Here is a 14871-nt window from a genome sequence, read left to right on the forward strand (position 1 = left end):
TTCTAGAGAAGAAGGTTTGAGGCTCAAACTTTTCTTTGGAGTAAGGTTTGAGGCTCAAACTCTTCTATGGAAGCAGGTTTGAGCCTCAAACTTTTCTATGGAAGAAGGATTGAGGTTCAAACTCTTCTATGGAAGAAGGATTGAGGTTCAAACCTTCTTTGGAAGAAGGATTGAAGTTCAAACTCTTCTATGGAGAAGGTTGAGGTTCCAACTCTTCTATGGAAGAAGGTTTTAGGTCAAACTCTTCTATGGAAGAAGGTTCGAGGTTCAAAATCTTCTAGGGAAGAAGTTTTGAGCCTTGACTCTTCTAGAAAAGGAGGTTTGAGCCTCAAATTCTTCTAGAGAAGGAGGTTTGAGCCTCAAATTCTTCTAGAGAAGAAGGAAGAGGGTTTAAGGCTCAAACTCTTCTAGAGAAGAAGGTTTGAGGCTCAAACTTTTCTTTGGAGTAAGGTTTGAGGCTCAAACTCTTCTATGTTGATGTGATTGGTTGCAGTGTGTTGTTCCCTAAGTTTTGTTTTGCGATTTTCTATATTGATTTGAAATCCATGTTCCTAGAGTTTAGAACATGCTTTTGTTGTTGTTATTTAAGATTTTAATTTTATTGTAATCGAACGCGAGTTTTGAGGTAGATTTGTTGATTACGGCAGTATCTGTGAAGAGGGGGAAACGAAATGTTAAACGATTGAATATAAGAAATATAGAAAGCCCTATTATTTTTAAAGAGTTCGGGCTCTTACATTTCAGTGAAAAAATTTAGGTTCGAACTTGTATAAGAAAAGAGTTTTTTGCTCAAACTGGTAGGTTTAAGGCTCAACTCTTCTCTGGAAGAAGGTTTGAAGCTCAAACTATTCTATGGCGGAAGGTTTGAAGCTCAAACTATTCTATGGCGGAAGGTTTGAAGCTCAAACTATTCTATGGCGGAAGGTTTGAAGCTCCAAACTATTCTATGGCGGAAGGTTTGAAGGCTCAAACTATTCTATGCAGTAGGTGTTGAAGCTCAAACTCTTCTATGGCGGAAGGTTTGAGGCTCAAACATTTCTATGAAGATAAGTTTGAGGCTCAAAACATTTCTATGAAGATAAGTTTGAGCCTCAAACAATTCTATGAAGATAAGTTTGAGCATCAAACATTTCTATGAAGATAAGTTTGAGCCTCAAAACATTTTCTATGAAGATAGTTTGAGGCTCAAACTTTCTATGAAGCTAAGTTTGAGCCTCAAACATTTCTATGAAGATAAGTTTGAGCCTCAAACATTTCTATGAAGATAAGTTTGAGCCTCAAACATTTCTATGAAGATAAGTTTGAGCCTCAAACATTTCTATGAAGATAAGTTTGAGTCTCAAACATTTCTATGAAGATATGTTTGAGCCTCAAACATTTCTATGAAGATAAGTTTGAGCCTCAACATTTCTATGAAGATAAGTTTGAGGCTCAAACTATTCTATGAAGACAAGTTGAGGCTCAACTATTCTATGAAGACAAGTTTGAGGCTCAAACTATTCTATGAAGACAAGTTTAAGGCTCAAACATTCTATGAAGCAAGTTTGAGGCTTAACTATTCTATGAAGACAAGGTTTGAGTCTCAAACTATTCTGGAGAAAAAGGTTTTGAGCTTCAACTATTCTGGAGAAGAAGGTTTGATCTTCAAACTATTCTGGAGGAAGAAGGATTGAGCCTCAAACTCTTCTAGGGAAGAAGGTTTGAGGCTCAAACTCTTCTAGAGAAGAAGGTTTGAGGCTCAAACTTTTCTTTGGAGTAAGGTTTGAGGCTCAAACTCTTCTATGAAGACAAGTTTGAGGCTCAAACTATTCTATGAGACAAGTTTGAGGCTCAAACTATTCTATGAAGACAAGTTTAAGGCTCAAACTATTCTATGAAGACAAGTTTGAGGCTCAAACTATTCTATGAAGACAAGTTTGAGGCTCAAACTATTCTATGAAGACAAGTTTAAGGCTCAAACTATTCTATGAAGACAAGTTTGAGGCTTAAACTATCTATGAAGACAGTTTGAGGCTCAAACTATTCTGAGAAAAAAGGTTTGAGCTTCAAACTCTTCTAGAGAAGAAGGTTGAGGCTCAAACTTTTCTTTGGAGTAAGGTTTGAGGCTCAAACTCTTCTATGGAAGCAGGTTTGAGCCTCAAACTTTTCTATGGAGAAGGATTGAGGTTCAAACTCTTCTATGGAAGAAGGATTGAGGTTCAAACTCTTCTTTGGAAGAAGGATTGAAGTTCAAACTCTTCTATGGAAGAAGGTTTGAGGTTCCAACTCTTCTATGGAAGAAGGTTTTAGGTTCAAACTCTTCTATGGAAGAAGGTTCGAGGTTCAAAATCTTCTAGGGAAGAAGTTTTGAGCCTTGAACTCTTCTAGAAAAGGAGGTTTGAGCCTCAAATTCTTCTAGAGAAGGAGGTTTGAGCCTCAAATTCTTCTAGAGAAGAAGGAAGAGGGTTTAAGGCTCAAACTCTTCTAGAGAAGAAGGTTTGAGGCTCAAACTTTTCTTTGGAGTAAGGTTTGAGGCTCAAACTCTTCTATGAAGACAAGTTTGAGGCTCAAAACTATTCTATGAAGACAAGTTTAGGCTCAAACTATTCTATGAGACAAGTTTAAGGCTCAAACTATTCTATGAAGACAAGTTTGAGGCTCAAACTATTCTATGAAGACAAGTTTGAGGCTCAAACTATTCTATGAAGACAAGTTTAAGGCTCAAACTATTCTATGAAGACAAGTTTGAGGCTTAAAACTATTCTATGAAGAACAGTTTGAGGCTCAAACTATTCTGGAGAAAAGGTTTGAGCTCAAACTCTTCTAGAGGAAGAGGTTTGAGGCTCAAACTTTTCTTTGGAGTAAGGTTTGAGGCTCAAACTCTTCTATGGAAGCAGGTTTGAGCCTCAACTTTTCTATGGAAGAGATGAGGTTCAAACTCTTCTATGGAAGAAGGATTGAGGTTCAAACTCTTCTTTGGAAGAAGGATTGAAGTTCAAACTCTTCTATGGAAGAAGGTTTGAGGTTCCAACTCTTCTATGGAAGAAGGTTTTAGGTTCAAACTCTTCTATGGAAGAAGGTTCGAGGTTCAAAATCTTCTAGGGAAGAAGTTTTGAGCCTTGAACTCTTCTAGAAAAGGAGGTTTGAGCCTCAATTCTTCTAGAGAAGGAGGTTTGAGCCTCAATTCTTCTTAGAGAAGAAGGAAGAGGGTTTAAGGTCAAACTCTTTAGGGGAGATGGTTTGAGGCTCGAACTCTTCTATGGAAGAAGGTTGAGGCTCAAACTCTTCTATGGAAGAAGTGTTTGAGGCTCAAACTCTTCTATGGAAGAAGGTTGAGGCTCAACTCTTCTATGGACGAAGGTTTGAGGCTCAAAAGCTTCTATGGAAGAAGGTTTGAGGCTCAAAATCTTCTATGGAAGAAGGTTTGAGGCTCAAACTCTTCTATGAAGAAGGTTGGAGGCTCAAACTCTTCTATGGAAGAAGGTTTGAGGCTCAAACTCTTCTAGAGAAGAAGGTTTGAGGCTCAAAACTCTTCTAGAGAAGAAGCTTTGAGGCTCAAACTCTTCTAGAGAAGAAGGTTTGAGCCTCAAACTCTTCTATGGGAGAAGGTTTGAGCCTCAAACTCTTCTATGGGAGAAGGTTTGAGCCACAAACTCTTCTATGGGAGAAGGTTTGATGCTCAAACTCTTCTATGGAAGAAGGTTTGAGGCTCAAACACTTCTATGGATAAAGTTTTGAGCCTCAAACTCTTCTGGAGAAGATGGTTTGAGTCTCAAACTCTTCTGGAGAAGAAGGTTTAAGCTTCAAACTCTTCTGGAGAAGAAGGTTTAAGGCTCAAACTCTTCTGGAGAAGAAGGTTTAAGCCTCAAACTCTTCTGGAGAAGAAGGTTTGAGCCTTCAACTCTTCTGGAGAAGAAGGTTTGAGCATCAAACTCTTCTCGAGAAGAAGATTTGAACCTCAAACTCTTCTAGAGAAGAAGGTTTGAGGCCCAACTTATTTAGAGAAGAAGGTTTGATGCCAAATTCTTTTTTCTAAAAGGCTCAAATGCGATATCGCACTGTTCGATAAGAAATTCCAAAATCTACTTCCTGTGCAATTTTTTTTAAATTCTTCCAAAAAATAATTCAATCCATGTTGTTGATTGGAATTTTGAAGTGTGTGCTTTACAACTGGGGCGTAAACGCTTCTGATAATTTTATTTTCAATGTTTACTTTATTCTGAGCAATAATTGCAAAACCTTGCATTTGTGTGTTTGTATGTGCGTTCGTTCGCTCGTTGTTTACCGATGAGGGCGCCGGGGCTAACCACAAATGCAATAAGAATTGTATTTGTTTTTGCTGCGAAAAGTAAAAAGTTTCACTTTCATTACACTAAGTATCGGCACGATTACAAATCAAACAGAGGAAAGAAAAAAAAAACGCAAATGTAAATATGTTACATTTTCAAGAAGATGGATTCCGCACCTTATTACCAGATGAATTCTTGACACTATATCTATTTCAATTTTTTTTAACACTGTGATGTTGTAGTTTTAAGGGGGTTAAGTAGGTGTTTCGAATTTAACTGTTGGCCACTAACTGACTGCGAAACATCAAATCAATCTTCAACAAAGTTAAATGCAAACACCAAAAAACACACATTGCAGGCTTATCAGGTTGAACGCTTAACCGGCGTCGCCAGTGTTACCGTCTCTCATCCGATTCTTGCTGTGCAAACTGCAAGTTCTGCACGAATGACTGCATGATAACTGACACTGCACTAAAATGGCAATAAACGTTGAGGAGAACTTAGTCATTATGATTGATGTTCGGTTTATCAGCAGACGGAAAGGGTTCTGGAGAAGTTCAATCAACCTGAAGATGTGTGATGATTTCTGAGACATCAACAACAAAGAAGAGCAAAGATGCAATTTAAAAATGTATTATTTTCAAATTTTCAAAGGAAATAGTTCATAAAATTTTTCTAAAAATTTTAAAATTCCAAAATTTTGTGTTTTAGATTATCCTCATATTTTGTTAAGGGAAATTTTCATTTCCAATAGTCCTTGCAAAATGACATTGAAAATAATTTATTTACTGATAACGCTGCTCTAGTGTCGGTGATCTTCAATCCAATAAAACAAAATTATCTTATCAAACATTTATTTTCGTAACTTTTTTTGGGGGGGAAATGCGTCAGCATTGCACAAACAATAACAATAAAAAAAATGTGCAAACGATTTTAATACATTTGGTGCAATTTGTTGGTAGTTTGCAGAAAAAATGACATAACGAATAAATATTAGTGGGGTCTATTGGTTGGTAACTGCAGAGAGATTAAACAACTGTTTTAATTGAAGCGTTAAAAGTGAGAGATGGAGTTGAGCTGAAAGTTCGCATAGACAAGTTTAAATCTCAAATTTGTTCGCAAAGAAAAGTTCGAGTCTCAAATTTGTACCCATAGAAAAGTTTGAGGCTCAAACTAGTTTTAAGCTGAAACATCTTCGCATAGATAAGTTTGAGACTCAAACTTAATCGCATAGACAAGTTTGAGGCTCAAACTTAATCGCATAGACAAGTTTGAGGCTCAAACTTAATCGCATAGACAAGTTTGAGGCTCAAACATGTTAGCATAGACAAGTTTGAGGCTCAAACTTAATCGCATAGACAAGTTTGAGGCTCAAACATGTTCGCATAGACAAGTTGAGGCTCAAACTTAATCGGCATAGACAAGTTTGAGGCTCAAACATTTCGCATAGACAAGTTTGAGGCTCAACATGTCGCATAGACAAGTTTGAGGCTCAAACATGTTCGCATAGACAAGTTTGAGGCTCAAAAATGTTCGCATAGACAAGTTTGAGGCTCAAACATGTTCGCATAGACAAGTTTGAGGCTCAAACATGTTCGCATAGACATGTTCGCATAGAACATTTTGAGGCTCAAACGTGTTCGCATAGAACATTTTGAGGCTCAAACATGTTCGCATAGAAGAGTTTGAGGCTCAAACATGTTCGCATAGAAGAGCTTGAGGCTCAAACATGTTCGCATAGAAGTGTATAAGGCTCAAACATGTCCGCATAGAAAAGTTGAGGCTCAACATGTTCGCATAGAAATGGGTGAGGCTCACACATGTTCGCATAGAAATGGGTTGAGGCTCACACATGTTCGTATAGAAAAGGTTGAGGCTCAAACATGTCCGTATAGAACATTTGAGGCTCAAACATGTTGTATAGAACATTTTGAGGCTCAACATGTTCGTATAGAACAGTTTGGGCCAAAACCTTTCTAGAGAACATTTTGAGGCTCAAACATGTTCGTATAGAACATTTTGAGGCTCAAACATGTTCGTATAGAAACATTTTGAGGCTTCAACATGTTCGTATAGAAAAGGTTGAAGGCTCAAACATGTTCGTATAGAACATTTTGAGGCTCAAATATGTTCGTATAGACCATTTTGAGGCTCAAACATGTTCGCATAGAACAGTTTTGAGGCTCAACATGTTCGCATAGATAAGGTTGAAGCTCAACATGTTCGCATAGAAGTGTTTGAGGCTGAAACATGTTCGCATAGAAGTGTATAAGGCTCAAACATGTCCGCATAGAAAAGTTTGAGGCTCAAACATGTTCGCATAGAAATGGTTGAGGCTCACACATGTTCGTATAGAAAAAGTTGAGGCTCAAACATGTTCGTATAGAAAAGGTTGAGGCTCAAACATGTCCGTATAAAACATTTGAGGCTCAAACATGTTTGTATAGAACATTTGGAGGCTCAAACATGTTTGTATAGAACATTTTGAGGCTCAACATGTTTGTATAGAACATTTTGAGGCTCAAACATGTTGTATAGAAATTTTGAGGCTCAAACATGTTCGTATAGAACATTTTGAGGCTCAAACATGTTCGTATAGAACATTTTGAGGCTCAAATATGTTCGTATAGAACATTTGAGGCTCAAATATGTTTCGTATAGAACATTTTGAGGCTCAAATATGTTCGTATAGAACCTTTTGAGGCTCAAACATGTTCGTATAGAACATTTGAGGCTCAAACATGTTCGTATAGAACATTTTGAGGCTCAAACATGTTCGAATAGAACATTTTGAGGCTCAAACATGTTCCGAATAGAACATTTTGAGGCACAAACATGTTCGAATAGAACATTTTGAGGCTCAAACATGTTCGAATAGAACATTTTGAGGCTCAAACAATTTCGTATAGAACATTTGAGGCTCAAACATGTTCGCATAGAATATTTTGAGGCTTAAACATGTTCGCATAGAACATTTGAGGCTCAAACATGTTCGCATAGAACATTTTGAGGCTCACACATGTTCGGAAAAAAAATTTAGAGGCTCAAACATGTTCGCTTAGAAAATTTTGATGCCCATAATTGTTTATAAAGCACAGTTTGAGACTCAAATTAGTTCATACAGAAGAGTTTGAGGCTCAAGCTAGTTAATACGAAATAGTTTCAGGCTCAAACTTCTCCGTATAGAAATATTAGAAGTTCAAACTTGTATGAAGCTCAACTTCTCTTATATTGTAGATTAGTTTCGTCAGTAAATTTCAATATTATATCATCAGGCATAGCTCACCTTTAGTATCGAATTTGTTATAGCATTTATTTTTCTTATCTTGTTTGCACTCGACTGGATGTGTTTCCATTTTTGTATGCAGCTCTACTAAACAGCCCGTCACATCCGCCATATCTGTCTCTATGAGTGCATGAATGTTTGATTTTGGCAATGCAACAACGCAAATAATTGGCAGTGCCGATAATGAAAGTGAAATTCATTTTAGAAATATTTGCTAACCTTGAATTTATATCAGTTGCGAATGGAGTTCATTGACAGATTGGTTTGTGGGTTTTGTACCTCTTGACATGTGGAGTTGTTCTAAACAAAAATTATAATCAATAAATGAATGCATTTTTTTTAATTTTTAATATCAATACTGGGTGCATTATTGAGTTGAAGAAATTGGGTTTGAAATCATTCGATATGAATAAATTTGAAAGAATTTGTTGGTGTGTTTCAGAACTGCAAGAATGTAAAAGTTTTTACTACGACAACCGATACCAGATCATATACAGGGTGAGATAAAAAAAAAAAAAACAAAATCAAACGCCATAATTTTTCCATTTTTTTTTTAAATTTCATTGAATTAAAGCAAAAAATGTCGGAAATAGCATCAAATTTTAGAATAAGTTTAGATTTGTTTGAATTGGAAATGAATGAATGAAACCGTCACACACTGCCCGAATATTGCTCTGCGGTATTTTGACCCATTCCCGGCGAAGTGCTTGCTTGAGATGATCGACATTTTGGTATTTTTTAGTGCCAACCTTGCTTCCAAAATACACTCCAGACACAATAGTCCAACGGATTGGTATCCAGAGATTTTGGTGCGCTGGAAATGAAGAGAGGAACCTCATTTTGTAACAATATTCTTGAGTGGCGCTGAGTGCGATGATGCAGAGTTCTGTTGAAATGTCAAAGGTCTGCGGCCAAAATGTTTGCGTGCCCAAGGCTTTAATACACCCTCCAGAATATTTTCGCGATAACATTCGGCATTTTTTCTGATGCCACGGACAATTAATATGAACGGAGAGCGACCATCGGCTGTTATGGCGTCCCACACCATTTCCATTAACGGCTGTTCCTCAAAGCCTTCTTTTTCTTCAAAAGCTGTCCAAAATGTTCTGCACAAAACTGCACTAATCGAACAATCGATTGTGTGTTTCGGCACTATCCAAATGTCTCTTCCCCCATGTTGATAATAAAATTGTCGATAATGCGTTTTTCCCTCGATTCAGTGTCAAAACAACAACCGCTACGACCGACCGCAACAATTATATGGTGAAAGAAAACAACGACAATAACAAACACAAATAACAATAGCCGCGACATGCCCGAATATATCATTTAATTGGTGTTTTGTCATTGTTTAAGTGATGGTGACCTTCACATTGAAAATTTTTTGGTCGAAAATGAAAACAGAGTTCGTCTGTTATATGAGAGCGGCATATGTCGGTTGGGGTGGGGTGAGGAGAGGTATTGAAATTATTTCGGTATTTTTTTTTTTTTCATTTTATAGTTACTCGAATTCAGCAGAAATTTCAATACACTACGCATCCATAATGCAAAATCAGCATTGAAGCACCGCTCAATCAGAAAACTGAGAAGAAGCTTCGGCAAGTGGGTCTACTTGTACTTCGTGGCTGGCTGCTACATATTATTACAGTTTCATTTAATTTGTTTCTGTTATAATTTGCCATAATTGAGCTACGACACAGCAAAAACACAAGCACAACAATAATAACAATTATAATAAAAACTTATACAAAATCTAGAGGAAAATACACACATGTGTGTAGATAAGTCAGAATACATTTTATTTAAAATGTTGTTTTTTGCTACTGCTGCTACTACGTAGATTTGTACATGTGTCAGCATTGCAATCTGTAGTCATCATCACTAACTGATTAACAGCGGCAATGAATGTGGGAAATTTATAATGGAAATTGTTGTAAGAAATTTAAATATTTTTTTAAATATCTTTAGATAGAAGAATATAGAAGAAATGTCAACGTTTTTTTGCATAGAAAAGTTTGAGGCTCAAACATGTTCGCATAGAAGAGTTTGAGGCTCAAACATGTTCGCATAGAAGAGTTTGAGGCTCAAACATGTTCGCATAGAAGAGTTTGAGGCTCAAACATGTTCGCATAGAAGAGTTTGAGGCTCAAACATTCGCATTTCGCATAGACAGTTTGAGCTCAAACATGTTCGCATAGAACAGTTTGAGGCTCAAAATGTTCGCATAGAACAGTTTGAGGCTCAAACATGTTCGCATAGAACAGTTTGAGGCCAAACATGTTCGTATAGACGAGGTTGAGGCTCAACATGTTCGTATAGAAGAGTTTGAGGCTCAACATGTTCGTATAGAAGAGTTTGAGGCTCAAACATGTTCGTATAGAAGAGTTTGAGGCTCAAACATGTTCGTATAGAAGAGTTTGAGGCTCAAACATGTTCGTATAGAAGAGTTTGAGTGCTCAAACATGTTCGTATAGAAGAGTTTGAGGCTCAACATGTTCGTATAGAAGAGTTTGAGGCTCAAACATTTTCGTATAGAAGAGTTTGAGGCTCAAACATGTTCGTATAGAGAGTTTGAGGCTCAAACAGGTTCGTATAGAAGAGTTTGAGGCTCAAACATGTTCGTATAGAACTGCATGAGGCTCAAACATGTTGTATAGAACTGCATGAGGCTCAAACATGTTCGTATAGAACTGCTTGAGGCTCAAACATGTTCGTATAGAACTGCTTGAGGCTCAAACATGTTCGTATAGAAGAGTTTGAGGCTCAAACATGTTCGTATAGAAGAGTTTGAGGCGTCAACATGTTCGTATAGAAGAGTTTGAGGCGTCAAACATGTTCGTATAGAAGAGTTTGAGGCGTCAAACATGTTCGTATAGAAGAGTTTGAGGCGTCAAACATGTTCGTATAGAAGAGTTTGAGGCGTCAAACATGTTCGTATAGAACTGTTTGAGGCTCAAACATGTTCGTATAGAACTGTTTGAGGCTCAAACATGTTCGTATAGAACTGTTTGAGGCTCAAACATGTTCGTATAGTACTGTTTGAGGCTCAAACATGTTCGTATAGAACAGTTTGAGGCTCAAACATGTTCGCATAGAACAGTTTGAGGCTCAAACATGTTCGCATACAACAGTTTGGGGCTCAAACATGTTCGCATACAACAGTTTGAGGCTCAAACATGTTCGCATAGAACAGTTTGAGGCTCAAACATGTTCGCATAGAAGCCTCAAACTTTTCTCTACGGACATGTTTGAGCCTCAAACTTTTCTCTACGAACATGTTTGAGCCTCAAACTTTTCTCAACGAACATGTTTGAGCCTCAAACTTTTCTCTACGAACATGTTTGAGCCTCAAACTTCTGTCTGCGAACATTTTTGAGTCTCAAACTCTTCTTTGCGAACATGTTTGAGCCTCTAACTTCTCTCTACGAACATATTTGAGCCTGAAACTTTTCTCTGCGAACATGTTTGAGCCTCAAACTTTTCTCTGCGAACATGTTTGAGCCTCAAACTTTTCTCGGCGAACATGTTTGAGCCTCAAACTTTTCTCTGCGAACATGTTTGAGCCTCAAACTTTTCTCTACGAACATGTTTGAGCCTCAAACTGTTTTATACGAACATATTTGAGCCTCAGACTTTCTTCTACGATCATGTTTGAGCCTCAAACTTTTCTCTACTAACATGTCTGAGCCTCAAACTTTTCTCTACGAACATGTCTGAGCCTCAAACTTTTCTCTACGAACATGTTTTAGCCTCAAACTTTTCTCTACGAACATGTTTGAGCCTCAAACTTTTCTCTGCGAACATGTTTGAGCCTCAAACTTTTCTCTGCGAACACGTTTGAGCCTCAAACTTTTCTCTACGAATATGTTTGAGCCTCAAACTTGTCTATGCGAACATGTTTGAGCCTTAAACATTTCTCTACGAACATGTTTGAGCCTCAAACTTTTCTCTGCGAACACGTTTGAGCCTCAAACTTTTCTCTACGAACATGTTTGAGCCTCAAACTTTCTCTACGAACATGTCTGAGCCTCAAACTTTTCTCTGCAAACATGTTTGAGCCTGAAACTTTTCTCTACGAACATGTTTGAGCCTGAAACTTTTCTCTACGAACATGTTTGAGCCTGAAACTTTTCTCTACGAACATGTTTGAGCCTCAAACTTTCTCTGCGAACATGTTTGAGCCTCAAACTTTTCTCTGCGAACACGTTTGAGCCTCAAACTTTTCTCTACGAACATGTTTGAGCCTCAAACTTTTCTCTACGAACATGTCTGAGCCTCAAACTTTTCTCTGCAAACATGTTTGAGCCTCAAACTTTTCTCTGCGAACATGTTTGAGCCTCAAACTTTTCTCTACGAACATGTTTGAGCCTCAAACTTTTTTATACGAACATGTTTGAGCCTCAAACTTTTCTCTACTAACATGTCTGAGCCTCAAACTTTTCTCTACGAACATGTTTGAGCCTCAAACTTTTCTCTACGAACATGTCTGAGCCTCAAACTTTTCTCTACGAATATGTTTGAGCATCAAACTTTTCTCTACGAATATGTTTGAGCCTCAAACTTGTCTATGCGAACATGTTTGAGCCTTAAACTTTTCTCTACGAACATGTTTGAGCCTGAAACTTTTCTCAGCAAACATGTTTGAGCCTCAAACTTTTCTCTGCGGACATGTTTGAGCCTGAAACTTTTCTCTACGAACATGTTTGAGCCTTAAACTTTTTTCTACGAACATATTTGAGCCTCAGACTTTTTTCTACGAACATGTTTGAGCCTCAAACTTTTCTCTACGAACATGTTTGAACGTTAAACTTTTCTCTACGAACATGTTTGAGCCTCAAACTTTTCTCTACGAACATGTTTGAGCCTCAAACTTTTCTCTACGAACATATTTGAGCCTCAGACTGTTCTCTGCGAACATGTTTGAGCCTCAAACTTTTCTCTGCGAACATGTTTGAGCCACAAACTTTTCTCTGCGAACATGTTTGAGCCTCAAACTTTTCTCTGCAAACATGTTTGAGCCTGAAACTTTTCTCTACGAACATGTTTGAGCCTGAAACTTTTCTCTACGAACATGTTTAAGCCTCAAATTTTTCTCTACGAACATGTTTGAGCCTCAAACATATTCCTATAAAAATGCTATAGAAAAGTTTGAGCTTCAAATAGTTTGCTATATTTTTCAAATATAAACCCCTATAATTTTGGATTTTTTACATCCCTGAGTTAAACCCCCACCCCAGTGATATGTGGTAAGCCGTTCATATTTCTAGTATTTCAGATACGCTCTAATGTCTTTAAAGCTACTTGATACCACTTGCACTCCATCTGCAATATATTCTATTTAATCCGAACAGGTATTACGACGATGTTAGACAACATTGTGGTTTAATGGCAAAAATAAAACCATCCACAACAACAAAAAACCATGACAGGAAAATAAGAGTAAAATGCAATGAAAAGAGGAGAAAAAAAAAACACAGATTGGCATGAAATCGAATTGCAGACCAGACAGACAACTAACTTGATTTTTCCATTTTCTAGACTTCCCCTGCCCCTGCTCTCCAACATGGCCACATAATACATTACGTTGGCATGAATATTGTGCAAGCTATCGATGAGAGCGAAGTTCGACGTTGCAAATGAAATAAATGCAAGACTTCCAAGTGTTGCATGCAATACCAAACCGAACGTGGCAGGAGAGGCAAACGATCGGGGGAAAGGGGGGTTAGACAAGTTTAGAAAATTACATAAAATTGCTATGCTGCCTTGATTGTGCAATGGCATAAAATTGCATCAAACCATAGATTCTTACTTTCAAAGACAGCGAAAGTTTGCAAGAAGTCAGGCACAAAACAAGAGGCAGGGAAGGGGAGAGAAAGCGGAGAATGAAAGGAAGCAGAAAGAAAACGTGCAACATGCAATTTATGGTCAAACATGATCTAATGCTGCTGCAGCAGAGCAAGCAACCATGCCAGTGGTTCTATCAACCAGCCAGCCAGCCAGCTAACCAAGCAAGCAAGCTGTGACTTGGCTGCCAGGCCAAAAGAAGTGAGACAACTTCCAGCACGATTGGAGACGATTACAGCAATGATGATGATTATGAAGATGATTATTATCATGACGATGATGATCGAGAAGAAAAACTAGAAGGAGAAAAACGCTTATGACGAAATAGCATTGAAAGTAAATTGCAAGTGATTACGTTACATGTTAGTTGTTGGTAGGATGGCTGGTTGGTTGGCAGATAACCCAGCTAGACCAAAGCTGTTCCATGATCATGTTGCTGCCGCTGCTGCTTCTGATGCCATTGGCAAAAAAGAAAACAATTTTTCTTCTAGACTGGTTAGACAACATTTTTTTGCCGCTTCCCATGTGTGATTATGTAGCATATCATTGGTAGGAGTTGCAATAGGGGGGGGGGGGGGTGTGAAGTCGGAGTGGGAGAAGATGTATAAACACTTTTATGACTGTACTGATGCGATGCGTTTGCCAACAATGATATGCCACATAAAAAACCTGTAATAATAGCAAAGCTGGGCACATTTCCCTTTTCAACGAAACTTCTAGCTTCCTCTTCTTCAAGGACTGCCTTGCAACACTTCGAATACCCACTCACTTACCCAGTTGGGGTTGGCTGGTTGGTTGGAGTTATCTCAGAACAAGTGTTTACTTTTGTCCTAGAAACAAAGGAAATGCCAGGTTGAAGGGGAAATCATCAGAGAAGAAAAAAGAGGAAAAGTGAAAGCTTCCTTTTCCCCACACCTTCGGAAGTGAAGAAGTGAAAGTATAAAAATAAGGAAGAAGAAAAATATGTTTTATTAACGGAATCTTCTCTAAAAGGATTTTTATAATAGAATACTTTGAGGGATGTTTTAACAATAAAAGATCCATGGAGTTTTCTCCACACACTGACTACCTAAACACGATTTTCTATAAAAGATAGTATTTAAGGAGGTACTTCTTTTTGAGTGGCGCCCAACTTGTTGATCATTGAATTTTTTCCAATGCATTACTAAATTGTCCAATTTTTTTTAAAAAGTTTTGACTTTCAAACTTGTTCCTATCGAAAAGTTTGAGGCTGAAATTTGTTGCTAAAAATTTTAACGCTCAAAAATGTCTATGTAGTGAAGTTCGAGACTCAAACTTGTGTTTTTAGAGAAGTTCGGATTCAAAGTAGTTCCTATAGAAAACTTTGGGTCGCAAACAAAAAAGGTATTCTCATAGACGACTAATAGAAGTCGAAGACCGCCAAAGGCTTCAAAAATATTTGAAGGCGTTTCACCTTTCTTCTTAATAGAGAATATAATTTAAAGGCACTAC

General features: G+C 37.7%; 1 long non-coding RNA gene across 1 annotated transcript in view; it reads right to left on the minus strand.

Annotated features, from left to right (window-relative positions):
- Positions 1-478: 478 nt before the first annotated feature.
- Positions 479-14871, minus strand: part of LOC109612540 (uncharacterized) — a 70122-nt gene continuing 55729 nt past the window's right edge. The window contains exon 4 of the long non-coding RNA XR_009341957.1: positions 479-650. This is a non-coding gene — a long non-coding RNA (uncharacterized LOC109612540). The remainder of the gene's footprint in view (positions 651-14871) is intronic.

Source organism: Musca domestica, unplaced genomic scaffold (genome assembly GCF_030504385.1).
Source record: "Musca domestica strain aabys unplaced genomic scaffold, Musca_domestica.polishedcontigs.V.1.1 181, whole genome shotgun sequence".
Taxonomy (NCBI): domain Eukaryota; kingdom Metazoa; phylum Arthropoda; class Insecta; order Diptera; family Muscidae; genus Musca; species Musca domestica.